The 21,772-nt window shown below is 36.3% G+C and overlaps 1 pseudogene; it reads left to right on the forward strand.

Moving 5' to 3' along the window:
• Window positions 1-211: 211 nt before the first annotated feature.
• LOC141514388 (putative splicing factor YJU2B pseudogene) lies at window positions 212-1,411 on the forward strand (annotated as a pseudogene).
• Window positions 1,412-21,772: the final 20,361 nt, after the last annotated feature.

Below are 21,772 nucleotides of genomic sequence, written 5' to 3' on the forward strand. Positions count from 1 at the left end.
AAGACACCAAGATTTCATCAAACAAAATCAAAAGGCTGGAAAAATAAAACCTAAAGAAAATGTATCTTGGAATCAGCCTCGAAGCCTCGGGGCTGACTTCCCCCTGGAGCCATCCCGGTCACTAAGCTGGATCGAGCCTGGAAGCCCTGCCCCCGGCCTCGGGAGCCGCATTCCGGGTCTGGTATGTCGGGCTTCCCTCATCACCTGGATTGGGCCGGCCCGGGCACCTGCCTTTGGGGCGGTGCCATCTGATGACGTAGGGAAGAGGGCAGGTTGAACACATTCAGTTTGCTTAGAAGTCGACATTTTCCAAGATGGGTGAAAGAAAAGGTGTAAACAAGTACTACCCTCCAGACTTTGATCCAGCAAAGCACGGCTCTCTCAATCGATACCACCACAGCCATCCACTTCGGGAGAGGGCACGAAAACTTTCACAGGGCATTCTTGTCATAAGATTTGAGATGCCCTATAACATCTAGTGTGATGGCTGTGAGAACCACATTGGCATGGGTGTCCGTTACAATGCTGAAAAGAACATTGGCAATCACTATACAACCCCAATTTATAGGTTCAGAATGAAATGTCACCTCTGTGTCAACTACATCGAGATGCAGACGGATCCTGCCAATTGTGACTATGCGATTGTGAGTGGTGCCCAAAGGAAGGAGGAACGCTGGGACATGGCAGACAACGAACAGATCCTGACCACAGAGCAGGAGAAGAAACAGAAGCTGGAGACAGATGCCATGCTCCGCCTGGAGCATGGCACCACAGACCAGAGCAAGTTGAAGAAGGCCATTCCCACCCTGTCCAACATCCAGGAAGCCCAGAGCACCTGGAAGGATGATTTTGCCCTTAACAGCATGCTAAGGAGGAAGTTTAGGGAAAAGAAAAAGGCCATAAAGGAAGAAGAGGAAAAAACTCTGACCCTCCAGATCAAGGCAAATCTCAGTATCCCCTGGTGCCTGAAACAGAGGAGGACCAGATGCTTGCTGCCCTTCTCAAGTACCACAGCCTGGACTCATATGAAGACAAACAGAAATTGAAACAGACTGAAATCTTTGGCTGCTCCTGGTTCCTTTCCACCCCAGTACCTGGGGCCAGCAACAGCAAGGTGAACAGTGTCCTTAAGCTGGCAATTAGCCAAAAACCTATGCCTAGTGGGTCCTCCATCACTAGCAGCAACCTAGGGATTGTTCGTCGGAAGTCCAGGGATGACCTGGAGAGCCCTCCAGAGTCAGGGGAAGCTCCAGAGCCAAGTGGAAGGAAGGAGGAGGAAGAGAACCCCCCAGGAGGATCTTCCTCAAATAGAGACTGTCCCCAAGATGTGGAGATACAGGGAGGCCCTACCAGTACCTCTGTCCTCAATTTTTCACTAGTTGCAGACTATTCAGACTCTGAGAATGACTGATGTTGTCATTCCCTTCATCCTAGGCCTTTCTCATATCTTTGCCTCCCTCTCCAAAACATTCAGAGTTACCTGTGCCTGCTAAAATATGTGCTTACTACCTGGGAGGCTTTCATTCACCCAAGAGACCATATATGGGCTTTTCCCCACCAGACCTTCCAAGAACCAAGAAACTTTTTTTCCCCTCACAACTCAATTTCTCTGTAAATAATTGGGTTTTTATTTATTTAACTGAAAAAAAAGAAAGTGTAAAAGTATCTTTTGGGAAAAAACAAATGACCTATAAATTGGTACAGGAGAAATAATTTACAAATAATTGGTCTTCCAGACACTTAGATTTAAAAAAAAAAGAGCCTGGAAAATATTTTTCAGTAACTCATCAGGGAAAACTATCCAAAATACATTAGATCAAGAAGACAATATAACCCTTGAACAAATACACAGAACACCTCCAGAAAGAGACACCAGGATAAAAACTCCAAGGATTATCATAACCAAATTCCAGAATTCTCAAATAAAGGAGAAAATGATACAAGCAGTCAAAAAGAAGCAATTTAATACAAAGGAAGCACAATCAAAATTTCACAGGACTTATCAGCTTCAACATTTAAAGATTGGAGGGCCTGGAATATGACATTTCAGAGGACAAAGGACCTTGGATTGCAACCAAGAATTTACTACCCTTCAAAATTCAGGATATTCTGTTGAGGGAAAAGATGGATGTTCAACGAAATAGAGGACTTCCAAAATATCCTGTTAAAAAGACGAGAAGTGAACAAAGAATTCGATCTTCAAATACAAGGTTCAAGACATGTTTAGAAAGGTAAATGAAAGGAGATAAAAAGTCAAGAATATTAAATTGTATACAGCCCTACAAGGGAAGATAATTTTTAAAAAGTTCACAGGAGTCAAAATTTAAGAAAGGAGAAACCCATGACCTTTGCAAAATATCATATCGTATACATACATACACACACACATATATGAAACATATATATGAAACAAATACCAAACATTAAGACGAGAAAGAGGAATTTCCAGTATTTAAGACAATCAAGATGTCCTAATAGAAATAGGTAAAATTCAATTCCATGCAATAATCATTTATTAAGTACTTACTATGTATAAGACACTGTGCAAAGTGCAATGATGCAAAAAAGAAAAAGACAGTTTCTGCCCTCAAGAAGCTTACAATCTAATGGGGGAAATCTTAATAGGAAGCTGAAAAGTAGGAGTGGAGGAAACCAGGGAGGATCAACATATTTGAGGGAACCAAAATTAAGCAGAACTGCTGATAGAAAAATAGAGAGTTACCTACAAAGTTTTGAAAGTGCAGAACCCTCTATAGAGAAAGACTTTGGGAGAACTTTATTCCATCCTTCAGACTTCCAATCAGAGAGGAAAGGCAATTGAGAGTTCAATTCAATTCAAGATATTCAATAAACATTTATTAAGAAACTATGTACCAGGCCTAGGGGATATAAAAAGGGGCAAAAGATTGTCCCTGTCCTTTAGGATCTTATAGACCAATGGGGTAGGCAACATGCAAGCAAATATATTCAAAGGAAGCTACATATTGGATAGGTAGGAAATGATCAAATAAGTAGAGAAAAGTTAAAAGAATTAAAAGGAGTGAGGGGAGGCTTCTTGTAGAAGGTGGAATTTTAGTTAAAACTTAAAAAAATCAAGAGAGCTTAGTAGTTGAAAAGGAGAAAGAGTATTTCAGTCATAGGAACAGAACACACATGTGTTGGGGATTAAAGTATAAGAAGACTGGAAAGGTAGGAGGGGGCTAGGTTACTAGCATTTTGTATTTGATCCTGGAAGCAACAGGAAGTCACTGGAATTTGTTCAGCCAGAGGGGTGACATGATCAGACTTGGGTTTTAGGAAAATTACTTTAGTGATAGAATAGCATTTTGATTGAAGTGGAGAGTAACTTGAGGTAGGCAGAACTACCAGTAGGCTACTGCCTACATCACATAATAAATAAACATTAGACTAGGGATTCAAGCCCAGATTTCTCCCAGTTTTCAATCTGGTCTTTTCTCCCCATCCCTGATGCCTTTCATAGTCTCCCTTTGTCTGCTGAACTCTTCCCCATCTTTAACCCCCTTTTAGGAATCTTTTTTTCATTTTTTTGGTTTATTTATTTTATATTATTACAATAATCTTGTTATGAGAGTAAACATAACCCCGCCAAGAAGATGAGAAACCTCAAGAATAGTGAGAGAAAAAAAATGTACTTCAGTCTATGTTCAGATTCCAATGGCTCTGTCTCTGGGATGAGTTGCCTTCTTTATCATAAGTCCACCAAAGAAGTTGCTTTAATATGTGTTATTCAATTCAATAGTTGTTATTACTAACTATATTTCCCTCCACTCTAATCCTTCCCACTCTGATTTATTCTATTCTCTATTTCCTTTCATCCTGGCCCTGTTCAAAAGTGTGTTGCATCTGAGTACCCTCTCCCATGATGCTTTCTTCTATCACCTATTCCCTCCTTCCCTCCCCCCACCATTCCCCCTTATCCCTTCCCTTTCTTCTCATTTTTCTCAAAGGTAAGATAGATTTCTATACCCTATTAAGTGTGTATGTTATTTCCTCTCTGAGCCATTTCTGATGAGAATGAAGGCTCACTCATTCCCCCTTGCCTTCTCCCATTCCACTCCATTGAAAAAGGTTTTCTTGACTCTTATGTGAAATATCTTAGCCTCTCCTTTCTCTTCCAGTACTTTCCTTTATCACCTATTGACTCCATCTTTTTACTATATTATACCATTGGATTCTGCTCCTTCCTGTGCCCTGTCTATATATGCTCCTTCTAACTGTTCTTATAAATGACAAAGTTCGTATGAGTTACAAGTATCTTCTTCCCATGCAGGAATACAAACAGTTCAACATCACTAAGTTCCTCATAATTAGTCCTTCTCATCCACCCCCTCTATGGTTCACCAGAGTCCTGTACTTGGAGATCACACTTTCTGTTCAGCTCTGGTTGTTTCAATAGGAAAGTTTTAAAGTACCCTGTTTCATTGAAAGTTCATCTTTTCCCCTGAAATAGATTGTTCAGTTTTGTTGGGTAGTTGATTCTCAGTTGTAAACCAAGATCTTTTGCCTTCTGGAATCTCATATTCCAATCCCCATGAACCCTTAATGTAGATGCTACCAGATCTTGTGTAATCCTGACTATAGAGGCACAGTAGTTGAATTATTTGTTTCTGGAATCTTTTAGTATTTTCTCTTTGACTTGGGAGTTTGGGAATTTGGCTATACTATTCCTGAAAGTTTTTTTAGGATCTCTTTCAGGAGGTTATCAGTGAATTCCCTCAATTTCTATTTTACCCCCTGCTTCTAGGACCTCAGGGCAGTTTTGCTGTATTATTTCTTGAAAAATGAAGTCTAAGGGGCAGCTAGGTGGCACAGAGGATAGAGCACTGGCCCTGGAGTCAGGAGGACCTGAGTTCAAATCCTATCTCAGATACTTAATAATTGCCTAGCTGTGTGACCTTGGGAGAATCACTTAACTCCACTGCCCCTTAAATTAAAAAAAAAAAAGAAAAATGAAGTCTAGGCTCTTTTCCTGCCATGACTTTAAGGTAGCCCAATAATTTTTAAATTATTTCTCCTGGATCTGTTTTCAAGATCGGTTGTTTTTCCAATGAGATAGTTCACATTTTCTTCTAATTTGGTGGGGGGATGGTGGAATAGTTTTATTTCTTCCTGATTTCTTACAAAGTCATCAGCTTCCTTTAGTTTTATTTTGCAATTGAAGGAGTTATTTTCTTCAGAGAGCTTTTTTAAATCTCCTTTTCCAGCTGGCCAATTCTGCTTTTTCAGGCATTCTTCTCCTCATTTGCCTTTTGTGTTGTTTTTTCCATTGGCCTAAACTGGTTTTTAATATGTTATTTTCTTCATTACTTTTTGTATTTCTTTCACCAAGCTGCTAATTTGGTTTTCATGATTTATCAGCATCACTCTCATTTCTCCTCCCAATTTTTCCTCTACCTCCCTTAATTGCTTTTCAAAGTCTTTTTTGAGCTCATCCATAGCCTGAGCCCATTTTCTATTTCTCTTGGAGGTTTTGGATATAGAAGCTTCAATTTTGTCACCTTCTGAATCTTCCATGGGACCAAAGTAATTTTCTATGGTCAGATTCTTCTTTTTCTTTCATTTGCTCATTTCCTCAGCCTATGATTGATTTATTGAACTTCCAAGGCCTTGGGGAGTTTGGGGGACACCCCACTGGCACTTTAATTCCTCCAAAGTCTTATGAGAGACTTTGACTGCTTTCTTGACTTTACTTCGATCTATGGATAACCACAGGCACTCCCCTCTGCCCTGGAGCTGCAAGGAGAGTCCCTGCTCAGCTATGGTGGTATGGGAGTCCGAACTACAACCTGGATTTGCGTATGGGCAAACAGCTGAATCCTGCCTCATGGAGAGCAGAGGGACTTCTGCAGTCTCCCCAACCCCTTTACTCTCTGTGGGCTACACTCTGGAGGTGCAGGCTGGCTTCCCTGATTCCTGCTGCAGATTCTCACCATAAGGCTGGTCTGAGGCCAGCACTCACTCCACACTCATTATGGTGAAGAAGACTTCTCTTACCACCCCTTCATGCTGCTGCCAGTGATCCTGGGACCAGGAGGTCTAGAAACCAACCCCTCTGTCACAGACCCAGGCAGCCCCAGGGATCTAGGTACTCAGCCTGGCCACACTATATTGTGGGGGCTGTTGTGACTGCAGCTGTGCTCATGGTGACTTTTTCCAACCCCCAGTCCCAGTGAAAGAGACCTTTCTTGAGGAACTTCTAAGTTGCCTTGAACTGGGAAATTGTATTACTCAGTCTTTCTGTGGGTTCTGCCCCTCTAGATTGTGGCTAGAGTTATAATTTGATGGCTTTTGGAGTTTTGGGAGGAACAAGTTTCTGGGAATTTGGGCCTTCATGCCATCATCTTGGCTCTGCCCCCCAGGAATCTTTATGTGAAAAGATCTTGACAACAATTTCATCCATTGCACTCATTTTGTATGGAAGGAAACTGAAACCCAGAGATATATAATTCGCCTAAAGTTACAAAGTCCATTAGCAGCTGAGCCAGACTTTGAGGTCAGTGCTCTTTTGGTTTTTCCAGAAGCATTTCTGGAGGAGCTTCCATGTCAGATCTGGGGAGACAAAAAATTTAGATAAGGGATGAGTCCATGATGGAATTCTCCTTCTTAAGGGAGAGGAGTTTAAGGGAAGAAAGATATATTTGTGAATCATGGGAGCTGATGAGATCACTAAAAGGATAAAGAGAAGAAAATCCAAGACATTACTCTGAGAACACTTACAGTTATTGGATGTGATCTGGAGAAGGATCCAGCAAAGGAGACAGAGAAGGAGTAGCCAGACAGGTGGGAGGAGAACCAGGAGAGAAATAATGTTCTGAAAACCTAGAGAGAAGAGAGTCTCAAGTTGAAAAATGTGATCAATAGTGACAAAGGCTGCAGTTTGGAACTATGCCCAAAGGACAGTAAACTGTGCATGCCCTTTATTCCAGCCATTACAAGGTTTGTATCCCAAGGAGATCATAAAGAAGTGAAAAGGACCCACATGTAAAAATATTTATAGTAGCTCCTTTTGTGGCAGCAAAGTTGAGGGAATGTCCATCAATTGGAGAATGACTGAATGTAATGGAATATTATTCTTTAAGAAATGGTGAGCAGAAAGATTTCAGAAAAACATGGAATGTCTACTTAAACTGATACAAAGTGAAGTAAGCAGAACCATGAGAATATTGAACACAGTAGTAGCAACATTGTGCAATGATCAACCACGAATGACTTAGTTGTTCTCAAAAATACAATGATCTGAGACAATTCCAGAGGACTCTTGATGGAAAATGCTACCCACATTCAAAGAAAAAAACCGATAGAGGCTGAATGCCCATCAAGGTATACTGTTATCATTTTCTTTATTTTTCCCTTTTTTCCTTTTAGTCTGTTTCTTCTTTCACTGCATGACTAATATGGAAATGTTTTACATGATTGCCAATATACAACCTATATCAAATTGCTTATCATCTTAGAGAGGGGAAGAAAGAGGAGAAAGAGAAAATTTGGAACTCAATTTTTAAAACTTAAAGTTAAATTATCTTTACAATATCTTTGGAAAAATACTATTCAAAAAAACTGAAAGATATAAGCCTATGACCAATACAATCAGTATTCATGACTTCAGAACTCATGATTTTCATCAAACATGGGTGATGAAACATACTAAAGAGATCATAGATTTAGAGTAGGAATGAGACATATTCTTGTAAATGACCCTTAAAGAAATATGTTTTGCTTCACCGTGTATATTTGAAGTCACTGTTTTATTAGTTTTACTCAACTTTTACTTTGTCACAAGATCTCACACATAATGAGAATAATCTCTAAATGTTTGTAATTTAAATATAAAACAAATCAAGAGGGGTAGCTAGATGGTACAATGGATAGAGTGCCAGCCCTGGAGTCAGGAGGACCTGAGTTCAAATCCAGCCTCAGACACTTAATAATTACCTAGCTGTGTGGTCTTGGACAAGTCACTTAACCCCATTGCCTTGCAAAAACCCTAAAAAACAAACAAACAAAAATAAATCAAGAAAGTTGAAAATTCAATTCCTGGAAAGATTCTAGAATAGATTACCACAGTTATGATTAAGAAACTCTGGAGATGGGTGGCTAGGTGGCGCAGTGGATAAAGCACCAGCCCTGGAGTCAGGAGTACCTGGGTTCAAATCTCAGACACTTAATAATTACCTAGATGTGTGGCCTTGGGCAAGCCATTTAACCCCATTTGCCTTGCAAAAACCTAAAAAAAAAAAAAAACTCTGGGGAGAGTGGATAGACTTCCAGGTCTGGAGTCAGTAAGACTCATCTTTCTGAATTCAAATCTACAAATCTAGCCTCAGACACTTCTTAGCTAGGTGATCCAGGACAAGTTACTTAACCTTATTTGCCTCAGTTCCTGATCTGTAAAAATGAGCTGGAGAAGGAAATGACAACTACTTCAGTAACTTTGTCAAGAAAACCCCAAATGGGAACACAAAAAGTTAGACTCCACTGAAAAAACTGACTGAACAATAAACAACAAATGAACAACTAGGAAGCTAAAATAGGTGGTGATTTCAAAGATCAAGCATGACTTCCATAAGAACAAATCATGTCAGGCTGACCTTATTTCCTTTATTGATAGGATTACTAAAATAGTAGATGAGGAGGATGCTGTAGAAATCATTTACATAGATTTTAAACAAAACCTTTGATCACGTATTGTACAGCACTCTTGTAAAATGATGGAAAATTGCCAACTAGTTGAAATTATCATTAGTTGAATTCAAAATTGGGCATCTAGGTGGTTCACTGGAGAAATGTCCTGAAAACCTAGAGAGAAAAGAGTGAAGAATGTGATCAATATTGACAAAAGCTGCAATTTGGAACTATGCCCAAAGGGCAATCAGACTGTGTATGTCCTTTGTTCCAGCATCCCAAAGTGATCATAAAAAGGGGAAATTCAAATCTGACTTCACTTACTAGTTGGGTGACTTTCTTTTTAAGCTAACTTAACCCTTTTTAGACTCAGTTTTCTCAGTTGTAAAATAAGCCAGAGAAGGAAATGGTAAACTATCTCACTGTAATGCAGAGGAAAAGGAAGGAGGTAGAAAAATGTGGCTCTTTCCCAAGTATCTTTCCCAAGAAAATCCCAAAAAGGGTCATGAAGAGTCAGACTCAACTGAAAAATTACAGAACCAAAACATAGAACTGGTTAACTACCTCTACTCAAAGAGTAGTTATTAATAGTCAACTCGGTAGGAGGTATCTAGTAAAGTGACCATGTTCAACACTGAGCTGCTGAACATTTTCATCATTTTCTTAAATAAAACTTAGATGACATGCTCATCAAATTTGCAGATGACAAAAGCTTGGGAGGAACAGTTAACATTCTGGATAATAGAACAGGATCCAAAAATATCTTGATAGGCTAGAGGACTGGACCAAACTGAATAATATGAAATTTAATATGGCTACATATCAAGTTATATGTTTGCATTTAAAAAATAAACTTTATTAGTATAGGATGAGAAAGCATGATTAGACAGCAGATCATCTGAAAAAAGACCTAGGAGTTTTCATGGCCAATGAGTTTAAAATGACAAGATAATTCACCCTCCCCTAAACAACCTCCACTCTCCGGAAGCTAATATTATCTAGAACTGCATTGAAAGAGATATAATTCCCAGTAGTGAGGAGGTAAGAGCCACCTCTACTTTAATCTAGTCCATAATATCACATCTGTAGTCTTATGTTTGGTTCTGGGCACCATAATTTAAGAAAGATCTTGATAAGGTATGAGAAGAGAATAAACATAATAGTAAAGGCCCTTGAGTTTAAATCTTAAGAATGTTTAGCCTCGGGAAGAAAAGGCTCTGGTAGGTCATCTTTCTGCCAAACTTTAAGTACTCTGTTCTCTGTCCCAAAATAATAAGCAAATTTAGTCATGGAATACAAAATGAAGCAGAACAAAAATAATAAGAGTTTTGTCAAGATAACTCACTGATCATGAAAAATACTTTTTCTTTTTTTATCTTATTTTATTTTTACCAACTTCATGTAAACATAGTTTTCACCATTCATCTTTTTGAAAGATTTTGAGATTTCCCTCTGCATTGCAGTGAGCATTCTGATATAAATTATACATATAAAATCATGTTTAACATATTTCCATTGTTAGTCATGCTGTGAAAGAAAAATCAGAGATGAAGGGAAACAAAAAAGCATAAAACAAGTTTTAAAAAACAAAAATAGTATGCTTTGGTCTACATTCATACTCTAGTTCCATGGATGTGGATAACATTTTCTACCACGAGTCTTTTAGAATTGCCTTTAGTCACAAAACTGCTTAGAGGAGCTAAGTCTATCATAGTTGATTATCCCACAATGTTGTTAATATGTACAGTATTCTCCTGGTTCTGCTTACTTCAGTCAACATCTGTTCACATAAGTCTTTCCAGGCTTTTCTGAAGTCTAGCCACTCATGATTTCTTATGAAATAATAGTACTGTATCACATTCATATAACGTAATTTATTCAGTCATTCTCCAATTCATGGGATTTCCTAAATTTCCATTTCTTTGCCACTATAAAAGAACTGCTATAAATGTTTTTATGCACGTGAGTCTTTTCCCCTTTTTTAATGATCTCTTTGGGATACAGACCTAATAGTGGTATTGCTGGATCAAAGGATATGCAGTTTTGTTGCCCTTTGGGCATAGTTTCAAATTGCTCTCCAGAAAGGTTGGATCAATTCACAACTCCAACAGTACATGGTGTCTCTCCAACATCAAACGCTCTTTTTATCAACAAAGTAAAACGTATTTCTACACATAGACATCACTAGATGGTTAATAAAGACATCAGATTGATTGCATACTTTGCAGTCAAAGGTTCTACATGGAACTTAAAACAAGACCTGGAACTTACTATAAATAGATTATGAGCTTCTTACTGGAAAATTCACACTAAAATTAAAGAAAATTCATATAGGTCTGATCTAAATTGCATCTGTTATCATTACGTAATAGAAGCAATGAATAGATTTAAGGGATTATATCTGATAGATAGATAAACTGAAAGCATTCCAAAGGGAAAAAAACAAGAAAGCAAAATGGTTTATAAATATCCAAGGAAAGAAAGAATGCAAAAGGAAAAGGAGAAAAGGAAATATATGCTCAACTGAATGCAGAATTCTAGAGAATAGTAAGGTCAAATAAGATGGTTTCTTAAATGAGCAATGCAAAGAAATAGTAGAAAACAATAGAATAGAAAAGATAAGAAGTCTTCAAGAAAATTAGACTTATCATGGGAAAGTTTCATGCAAAAATAGACATTATAAAAGACAAAAATGGTATTATGATTATGAAGATGTGATTCTAATCTAGAGACAGAAAGCCTGCAAGAATGAAGTCAAGTGAGTCTGAGGAAACATCACAGAGAATAGCTAAGTCATTCAAAATTCTTCATTGAATAATATTGCTATTACTATGTACAACATTCTCCTGGTTCTGTTCACTTCACTAAGCATCAGATCATGTAAGTCTTTCCTGGCTTTTCTGAAATCATTATGTTTGTCATTTCTTATAACACAATACAATGCCATTACAATCATGTACCACAGCTTATTTAGCCATTTCCTAATTGATGGGCATCTCTTTGATTTCCAATTTTTAACCACCACAAAAAAGTTGTATAAATTTTTTTGGTACAACTGAGTAATTTTCCCTTTTTCTGGAGACTCTGAGAGTCCTTTGGACACCAGGATAGCAAATCAATCAATACTTAAAGAAATTAATTCAGGCTATTTGCTGGAAGATCAAATTCTGAAAATGACACTTAAATACTTTGGCCATATAATGAGAAGACAGGACTCATTGGAAAAGATCCTGATGTTGGGAAAGATTGAAGGAAAAAGGAAAAGGCGATGGAAGAGGATGAAATAGATAGATGGTGTCATGGAAACAATAAATATGAACTTGGACAGACTTCAAGAGATAGTTAAAGGTAGAAGGCTCTGCCATTCTCTAGTCCATGATGGTCACAATTGAACATGAATGAACTAATGCAAAAACAAAGTGTTTAATAGAACTTTTCTCCTCATTTATTCAAAATAGAAGTTTTCAAGATTGTGAAGAGCTGACCTGCTATGTGAGACAGAATGGAAAAGCATTAAGTACTTACTATGTACCACACACTAACCTAAACACTAGTGAACCAAATAGAAGAATGGAAACAATCCTCAGCCTCAAGGCACCCACAGAATAATTGGGGGGAACCATATATTTAAAAAATCTCACTTTCATAGCAGTACAAGGGAGTACTTTGCTTTTGGTAGGGAAAGTAATAGGGAAATGGCAAAATGTACTACACCTTTGAGAAGCTGTTGTTTGTCTTTCATTCTCAAAGAGGACCACATCAGGAAGATGATGCTATGACCAGCACATGAATTAGATTTGAGTAGGGGGTGCTATGCTAAGTCACCAACTTCACTTTCTCCTCCAGAATCATCTGGGTCCAGTGGCAAGATATGAATCAAGATGACTGGAGATGGCCTAGATGTGAGGCAATCAGGATTAAAGTGACTTACTCAAGATCATACAGCTAGTAAGTGTCAAGTGTTTGACACCAGATTTGAACTCTTGACCCTCTTGGCTAGAGGGTCAGTGCTATATTCACTGTGCCACTAAGCAATTATAAAGCAAAAGGTCCCAAACCCAGAAGAAAATGGATCCAGAAATCAGAATGGAATTTCATTTTCTATAAGAAATTCTGCTTGGTTTCCACTGCAAGGAACACCATTCCTCTCTCATCATCATGAAGATAGATTTTCTTTTAATTAGATCAAATTGTCTTGATTATATTTTAAATTCCAAACTATCTCCTTTCCATCCCACCCCACCCTAGAGAAGGCTACCATTTGACACAGATTTATAAATATGTAAAACTATACTATGCACATTTCTATTTATCAATTCTTTCTCTGGAGATGGATAGTATCTTCCTTTAGAGGTCTTTTGTAGTTGATTTGAATATAATACTCAGAACAGTTTAGCTGTTCACAGTTATTCTTTGAACCATATTACAGTTATTGCTTCCAACCTTCTCTTGGTTCTGCCCATTTCACTCTTTATTATTTCATGCAGGTCTTTCTGTGTTTTTCTAAAATCAGCCTATCCAATATTTCTATCACATTTCTTATATCACATCATAATCATATGCCACAACTTGTTTAGCCATTCCCCAACTGATGTACATTCCCTTGATTTTCAGTTTTTTGCCAACACAAAAGAGCTGCTATAAATATTTTATAAGATATAAGTTCTTTTCCTTTTTCCTTGATCACCTTGGAAAACAGACCTAATAGTGCTATTGCTGGGTCAAAGAATTGGGGGAATAATTCCAGATCACACTTCAAAATGTTTGGATGAGTTCATCGTTCCACCAACAATATATTAGTGACCCAGTTTTTCCAGATCCCCTCTAACATTTGTCATTTTCCTCTTCTATCATTTTAACCAATCTGAATTAGTATGAAATGATATCTCAAAGTTGTTTTAATTTTCATTTTTCTAATCATTAATGATTCAGAGTATTATTTCATATGACTACATAAAGTTTTAATTTCTTTATTCAAAAATTTCCTATTCATATCCTTTGACCATTTATCAGTTGGGGAATGTTTTTAGAGATTGATTCAGTTTTGTTATTCAATTACTCCTCAGCATCCTTTAACTGTCTCACTCTTCCAGCTGAGGGCAGAGCAATGAACTCCTTCCAAAACCTCCCTTTATAGAGGGCTCAGAAGTTTCCAGATAACCTCATTTCTCATTAGCTGTTCTGCTTGGTTTCATTCCCATCATGCCTCCAGATTGTTTACCCTCTGGCAGCTTCCCTCCCTTCCTTTTAGCTTCTTTTATAAAATTTTCTTCCCTGATTTGATCATAAGCTCCTTGAGGGTAGGGACTGTTTTTCTTAATTGTATCCCCAGTAAGTACTGTACTTAGTACAGTACTTGATTCTTAGAAGGCATTCAATAATTATTTATTGACTAGTTATTGATTATTATTGGAGTAGAACATTGGGATATCTTCAACAGAAATGACAATGCAGGGGTCAATATCCAGTTAATAGGGGACATCTGTGTCTAATGGGAACTTAGCAATGTGTCAGCAGAGATTGGCTTGGGAAAGATAAAGGCCTAAGATTCTTATCAATGGAAGTTTTGTCCATCTTTAAATCATCAGTTGGAAGACTCCATGGGAAGAGGTAAATTAGCCTTGCTTCTGTGATTGTAATGGAATATTATTGTGCTATAAGAAAAGACAAGCAGAATGATTTCAGGAAAACTTGGAAAATCTTACATGAACCGATGCAAAATAAAGTGAGCAGAACCAGGAAAAGATTAAATATAGTAGGGGGTGGCTAGGTGGCACAGTGGATAGAGCACCGGCCTTGGAGTCAGGAGTACCTGGGTTCAAATCCGACCTCAGACACTTAATAATTACCTAGCCATGTGGCCTTGGGCAAGTCATTTAACCCCATCGCCTTGAAAAATCTAAAAAAATGAAAAACATTAAACATAGTAGCAGCCATATTGCATTATGAAGAACTGTGAATGAATTGTCTATTTCAGCATTACAATGATTCAAGACAATCCCAAAGGACTCATGATGAAAAATGCTTACTGCCTCCAGAGGGAAAAAACTGACATTGTCTGAACACAGATTGAAGTGTACTATTTCTCTTTCTTTCTCTCTTTTTTGTTGCTTTCTTTTGCATCTTCTAGCATAAAGTAACTAATGTGGAAATGTTTTACATAATTGCTCATGTATAACCTATATCAGATGGCTTACTCTCTCAAGGAGAAGGGGGTGGGAAGGATGGGACAGAATTTGGAACTCAAAACTTTAAAAAAACAAGAAATGCTAAATATTATTTTTACAAGTAAATGGCAGGCATAAAATTTTATTTAAAAATTTTAGGGGTGGCTAGGTGGTGTAGTGGATAAAAGCATCGACCTTGGAGTCAGGAGTACTTGGGTTCAAATCCAGTCTCAGACACTCAATAATTACCTAGCTGTATGGCCTTGGGCAATCCACTTAACCCCATTTGCCTTGCAAAATTTTTTTTTTTAATTTAGAGCTGTCATAAAGTATAAAAGGTTTTTTGAGAGTCAAGGAGTCTCCCACTTAGAGGAGATCTCCAAGAAGAGAAGAGGTCAGATGACTGCTTGTAGGACATATTACAGTAGAAGATGCTTTAAAATATAAGCTGAATGACTGATTGTTGGTGTCCCTTCCAATTCTAATTTCTGTGATTCTGAAGACCTGTCAGTGATGCAGTGATTATTTCTCAGGAAGTTGCCTGAAGCACTAAAGTTAAATGACTTACCCAGGGACATTTAACTCTTGAATATCAGAACTAATGAGGGTCAGAAGTGGGATCTGATTCCTAGTTCCAACCTAACACTCTCTAAGTTTTTCTGTCTCTACCTTTATGTAGCAGGTTAAAGTTTACAAAGCAGTTTAAAGTTTCTTCATAATAACCCTTTGAGAGAAATAATGTAGAATAGGTATTACTGACCTCATTTTACAGATAAGAAAAAAAAGAAGAATCTCAGAAAGGTACAGTGACTTGTCCAAGACTACAGAGCTAATAAGTGTCTAGACTATTAGAGCTAGAAGTAGTCTTTTAAATCTTCCAGTTCAGGGGCAGCTAGGTGGTGCAATGGATAGAGCACCTGCCCTGGAGTCAGGAATAGCTGAGTTCAAATCTGACCTCAGACAATTAATAATTACCTAGCTGTGTGGCCTCGGGCAAGCCACTTAACCCCATTGCCTTCCAAAAAAAAAAATCTTCCAGTTCAACCCCCTTCCTTTATAGACAAAGAATAGGTAGAAGAGTTGTTATTTGAATCCAAGATTCCTAGTTCCAACGTACTCCTATATAATTCAGGCCACTATCATTATCAGAAAAAGGAATGGGACTGCCCTTCCCCACTTTTCCACATCCCACTCAAAATATATATTATTCATCTTTTAATGACTGATTTTCTCCATAAAGTCTACTGTTGATTTATATCTAATCTCACCTGTGTATGGAAGTCATAAGTAAGAGGGGAATGGATAGCCACAAGTATACATGGGTTCCTAGGGTTGCCCAGCCAGTCCTTGACCATTGAGGCCTCCATTAAATATTTTTGCTCTGTTCAATAGTCTTGCTTAGTTTTTTTAATATATATGTGTATATATATATATATGCATATATATATATATATATATATATATATATATATGGAAAGGTTGAATGGGGTAAGTATACTGAAAATTGACTATTGCTAAAGGAAAGGGAGGTTCACCAAAAATTTCAAAGGTATCAGAACTCAGATCAATACAATTTCAATCTTTATTTCAAAGGTCTGATGATAAAATATTTTCCTGCTTTCAGTAGAGAAGTGATAAACTACAGAATGAGACATATCCTGTCATACAGAGTCAATGCATTAGTTTGTTTTGCTTAATTTGACTTCTTTGTTGTATATGTGGGGGGCAGGGGAATGGGAGATCTATCAGAGAGAAATATTGTAAAGTAACAATTTTTAAAAAGCAAGAAAACATTTTAAAAGACTAAATAATGAAATAAAGTTTATCCAAAAGTCATTCATCATTACTACACTGAATCTATAATAGGAATTCAAGAACAGGCTGACATTAGGAAAACTCAACATAGTTAATCATATTAAATAGATACAGAGATGAGGAAATTTTTTCTTACACGCACAATATTTATGCTATGTTAAATAGACTTAGAGGGATTTTTAGATATAATAAAAATTATCAATCTAAAATCTAAAGCAAGAATTATATGAAATTTGGATTCACTGGGAGATTTCCCAATAAACTGGAGTAAAGCAAGGACATCACTCTTATTTGATATTTCTAGAAAGGCTATCAATAACAATAATGTAAGAAAATGAAATTTACCACATGATAAGCAAAATAGAGACAAAGCAGTTATTTGTTGGTGACATGATGCTTTATTTACAAAGTTCTAAGGAATCAGGAATAGTACTAATTAAGGCAGTAACTTCAGCAAAGTTGCATGCTACATATATGCTCCAAGAATCAACATTAAGTCATATATGATAATAAACTCAATGAGAAAAAAAGAAAGAGAAATTTCATTCAAAATAACAACAAAATGTACGTGATATTTAGGAATCAAGCTACAAAAGCACACCAAAAAAACCCTTATATAAATTCCATTCCAAAATAATCCTCAAAGAAAGAAAAAGATTAAATAGCTAAAGGAATGCATTGTTAGTGTTCGAGCCTGGGACTTGTCAATATAATACAAATGACATTACTAAAGTTAATTTACAGGTTTAATGTTATATCAAATTATCAAAAATATATATTTTAGAATGTAATAAAATAATAATAAATTTCATTTGGAGAAAAAAATCTAGAAAATCAAAGAAAATAATGAAGAGATGGGAATAAGGGGAGAATCACCCCTATAGATAGATTCTATTCTATAGTGTACCAATATCAGAATCTTTTGGTACTGATTATTAAAATATCAAATAGTTCAATGGAAGAGGCTAGACAATGAAAAATCAGAAATAATTGAATTCAATAACCCAGAATCTATAAACCTGAAAATCTGTATTTGTAAGGAAAGAACTCCCTATTTGATTAAAAAAAAACTGTTGAGAAAATTGGGAAAGCAGTCTGGCAGAAATTAGGCTTAAACCAACATCCTACAGTTTATTTCATAATAAATTTAAAATGAACACATGACCCAAATATGAAAGAAAATCCAAAGAAAGGCAGATCATTTACCTTTTACAGCATGGGTAAATTATAAATTATAACCAAACAAGGAATAGAGATAATTACAGAAGGTTAAATATTTGATCTTGATTGCCGGAAATTGAAAAGCATCTACACAAACATTTAAGAATAGAGAAAAGCAGTTGACTGAGGTGGGAGGCAGGGAGAAAATCTTTGTTTTCTTTTTGATAAGAATTTTATATCCAAGATATGAGCAAATAACTGAAAAAAAGTCATTCTTGGTAGCATGAGAGTAGGATGCAATATATTGAGGGTCACTATGGCAATAGTTGGCTAGCTGAAACAACTCACAACCAAGACAATTACTGAGTTTGAACAATAGTAACCGAAGGTTCCTTTCCTCCTTTCCACCTTAAGCCTGGTACATACTTCATCATGACTACACCTAGTGTCAGTGCAAAGAATAGACATACAAGGAAAGTACAATAACAATACTTCCTCTTGGAGTAACTGTAGCCAAGGTCATTCACACTTCCATGACTGCAAGGGTCATGTGGTGTCTCTTAACATACAAATCCACTCTACTGCAAGATGATTGGATAGGAGAGAAGACATTAATCTCTCCTACACCAAGGAGTTCAGGAACTCCCTTGAGGACTGAGTTACTCTTCCATAGTTGGTTCCTTTCTTTGTTGTCATGCTCCTTAAAGTTGTTTTCTGTCTCAAATGACTCCTTCAAGAATTTTTAAAAGGCTACTGGAGTTGGGCACAGTCAGGCCCAAGGTCCTTTATTGATCAAGGATATCTTCTATGAGTTCCCTAACAACTGGAAGAACACGCAGGGTAGTGATCCTTTGATTAGAATTTTTGGTCCTATCTTTCTCTCTACATTAACTACAATGCTTCTTAGAAGGAAAGATGCCTGTGAGCAAGAGAATGAACATAACCCCTACCTTGATTTGCCAACAAAATAGAACTGTATTGACAGTGTAGAGCTAAGGTGAAATCTAAAATGTCTATTTGTCAGTCCTTCAAATTGTATCAGGTCTTGAAATTTTCAGTACTAGTCTCCCAAGAGATATAAAAGTAGTTCTAATTTACTATATCCAGTTTTAAGTCTTTATAATTGCATTCTTATTGGAGCCTTTGTTTTTAGCATTTGTTTTGTGTGAGAAATATAAATAGTCTAACCTATAAATCACTGTACTTGGATTTCCCTTCTACTATATTCTTTTGGAGAGACCCTAGACATTAGCCAAACCTACACCTTAAGTAACTGTCCTCTGGATTCCGGGGTGGAGACCCCAGTTCCAAATAACATAATAAAAACCAAATGGTACCAAAAAAGAACCTCATCTTTATTTTAGGTCATCAGGTTCTCCCAGGTCAGGACACAATCATGAGTCCAGAGCTATGAGATATTCCTTGGTGGAAAAGGAGTTAGTAAGAGTGCTTAGTCCTCCTGGTCCCAGAAGTAGTAATGGGATGGGGGGGAGGTGATGGTGGTGGTGGTGGAGATAGATACATAGGGGAGAGAGGGAGAGAGAGAGAGAGAGAGAGAGAGAGAGAGAGAGAGAGAGAGAGAGAGAGAGAGACAGACAGACAGACAGACAGAGACAGACAGAGACAGACAGAGACAGAGAAGAAAAGGAGGAGGAAGAGTCAGTCAGAAATATCTCACAGAACCAAGGTGGAAGAATTCCCAATGGACTTAAAATGTGATGTAGAACAAACACATTTTTTGTTCTTGTTTGTTAAATGTGATACAAGATTAAATTATTTTATATGAATATTTGATTGTTTTGCTAGCTATTAAGTTTATAATAAATCATCTTCAAAATATTTTCAAAATACCATTCTAGTCTCTCTCTGTAAGGTATGTAGTACAAGTATTTTAGTTATTTGAGTAGAATTTATGTTTCAGCTGATGTAAAAAACAACAGGGGTAGCAATCATGATCTCAGACAAAGTTAAAGCTAAAATAGATTTAATTGAAAAAGATAAACAAGGAAACCACTATATGTCACCAATATTATTCAATAGTGTTTTAGAAATGCTAGCAATAGCAATAAGAGAAGAAAAAGAAATTGAAAAAATCAGAATGGGAAATGAAGTAATAAATGGTCTCTTCTGCAGACATTAGATGATATATTTGGAAAATCCTAAAGATTCTACTAAAAATTAATTGAAACAATAATTTTAACAAAGTTGTAGGATGTAAAATAAGCGCATAAATCATCAGGTTTTTTATGTATCACCAATAAAAACCCCTGCAAAGAAGAGGTACCACATTTAAAATAACTGTAGACAGTGTTAAATACCTGAGAATATACCTGCCCAGATAGGGCCAGGAACTACATGAACATAATTATAAAACATTCTGTATATAAATAAAGTTAGATTTAAGTAATTGGAAAATATTAATTCTTTATAGCTAGGCAAAGTCAATATAATAAAATGCTGATTTTACCTCTTTATCAATGCTATTCCATTACTAATTTTTTTTTTATCCTAGGTTAGAAAAAAAATAACAAAATTCATTTAGAAGAACAAAATGTCAAGGTTTTCAAAGAAACTTATGATTAAAAAAATGTAAAGGAAGGAGGTTCAGCAGACTTCAAACTATATTAAAAGGCAGTAAATACCAAAACTATTTGGTACTGGCTAAGAAATAGAAAGGTAGATCAGTGAAACAGAGCAGACATATAATACACAGTAATAAAGGTGTTTTTGACAAATGTAAAGATTTAAGTTTTTGAGGATAAACTGAAAAATAGTCTATCAGAAATTGGGAATAGACTAATATCTTAAAACCATGAATCAAGATAAAATCAAAATTGACACATGATCTAGATATAAAGGACTATATCATAAGAAAATTAGAAGAATATGTAACATATTACCTATCAGACCTATAGAGAACAGTTTCTAGAGAAGCAAGCATTAGAGAGCACTGTGAGATATAAAATGGCTAATTTTGATTAAATTAAATTAAAAGAGTTTTTACAAATAAAACCAATGTAGCCAAAGATTATAAGGAAAGCAGAAAATGGGGGGGGGAATTTTCATCATCTCTCAGATAAAGGTTTCATTTCTTAAATATATAAAGGACTTTGTCAAATTTATAAGAAGATGAGTCATTTTTCAATTGGTAAATGGTCAAAGGATATGAACGCAAGTTTTTTGGTAAAGAAATAAAAACTTTATATACTCATATTATCACCTACTCTCTTGACTTCCCCACAGTAGAGAATGAGACCACTGGCAACCCTGAATCTCTGTTTCATTTTTTTCTACATAGATTTTTAAAAGAATTTTTAAAATTAGTATCTTTTGTTTTTATATCACTGAAATTCTCAGTATCCTTTCCTCTTCCCCCTCCCGGAGAACCATCCTATATATAAGAAAGAATTTAAAAAGAAAAAAAAAAGAAAGAAGAGAAAGAAGAGAAAAATCAGTAAAATTGATCAACAGAGCAAAATATTGAAAATATATGTAACATTCCACCCCCATGGACTTCTTACTTCTGCAAATGAGTGGGAAATTGTTGTTTCTCATCTCTTTTTGGAGTCATATTTGTCCTCTGTAAATCCTCAGAATTCACTTTTGATTGTTATGTGGTAGTTATTGTTACTGGTTATATTTTTTTCCTTGGCTGTACTCCACTTTACAACAGCTCATGAAAATCTTTCCATACTTCTCCAAATTCACTATATTCATCCCTTCTTACAGTACAGTAATATTTCATTATATTTTTGAATAACAATTTTCATAGCCCTATTCCAGCCAAAGGACATCTACTTTGTTGCCAAGTCTTTGTATCCACAAAAGGTGTTCCTATAAATATTTTGGTATATTTGTTGAGCTTCCTCTTATAGAGATCTCCTTAGGATAAATGCCTAATAGCACGATGTCTAGGTCAAAGAGTATTAGCGTAATTAGAATTATTTTCCAAAATGGTTGCATTGATTCGTGGCTCTATCAACAAT

This window comes from Macrotis lagotis, chromosome 1 (genome assembly GCF_037893015.1).
Source record: "Macrotis lagotis isolate mMagLag1 chromosome 1, bilby.v1.9.chrom.fasta, whole genome shotgun sequence".
NCBI classification, from domain to species: Eukaryota; Metazoa; Chordata; class Mammalia; order Peramelemorphia; family Peramelidae; genus Macrotis; species Macrotis lagotis.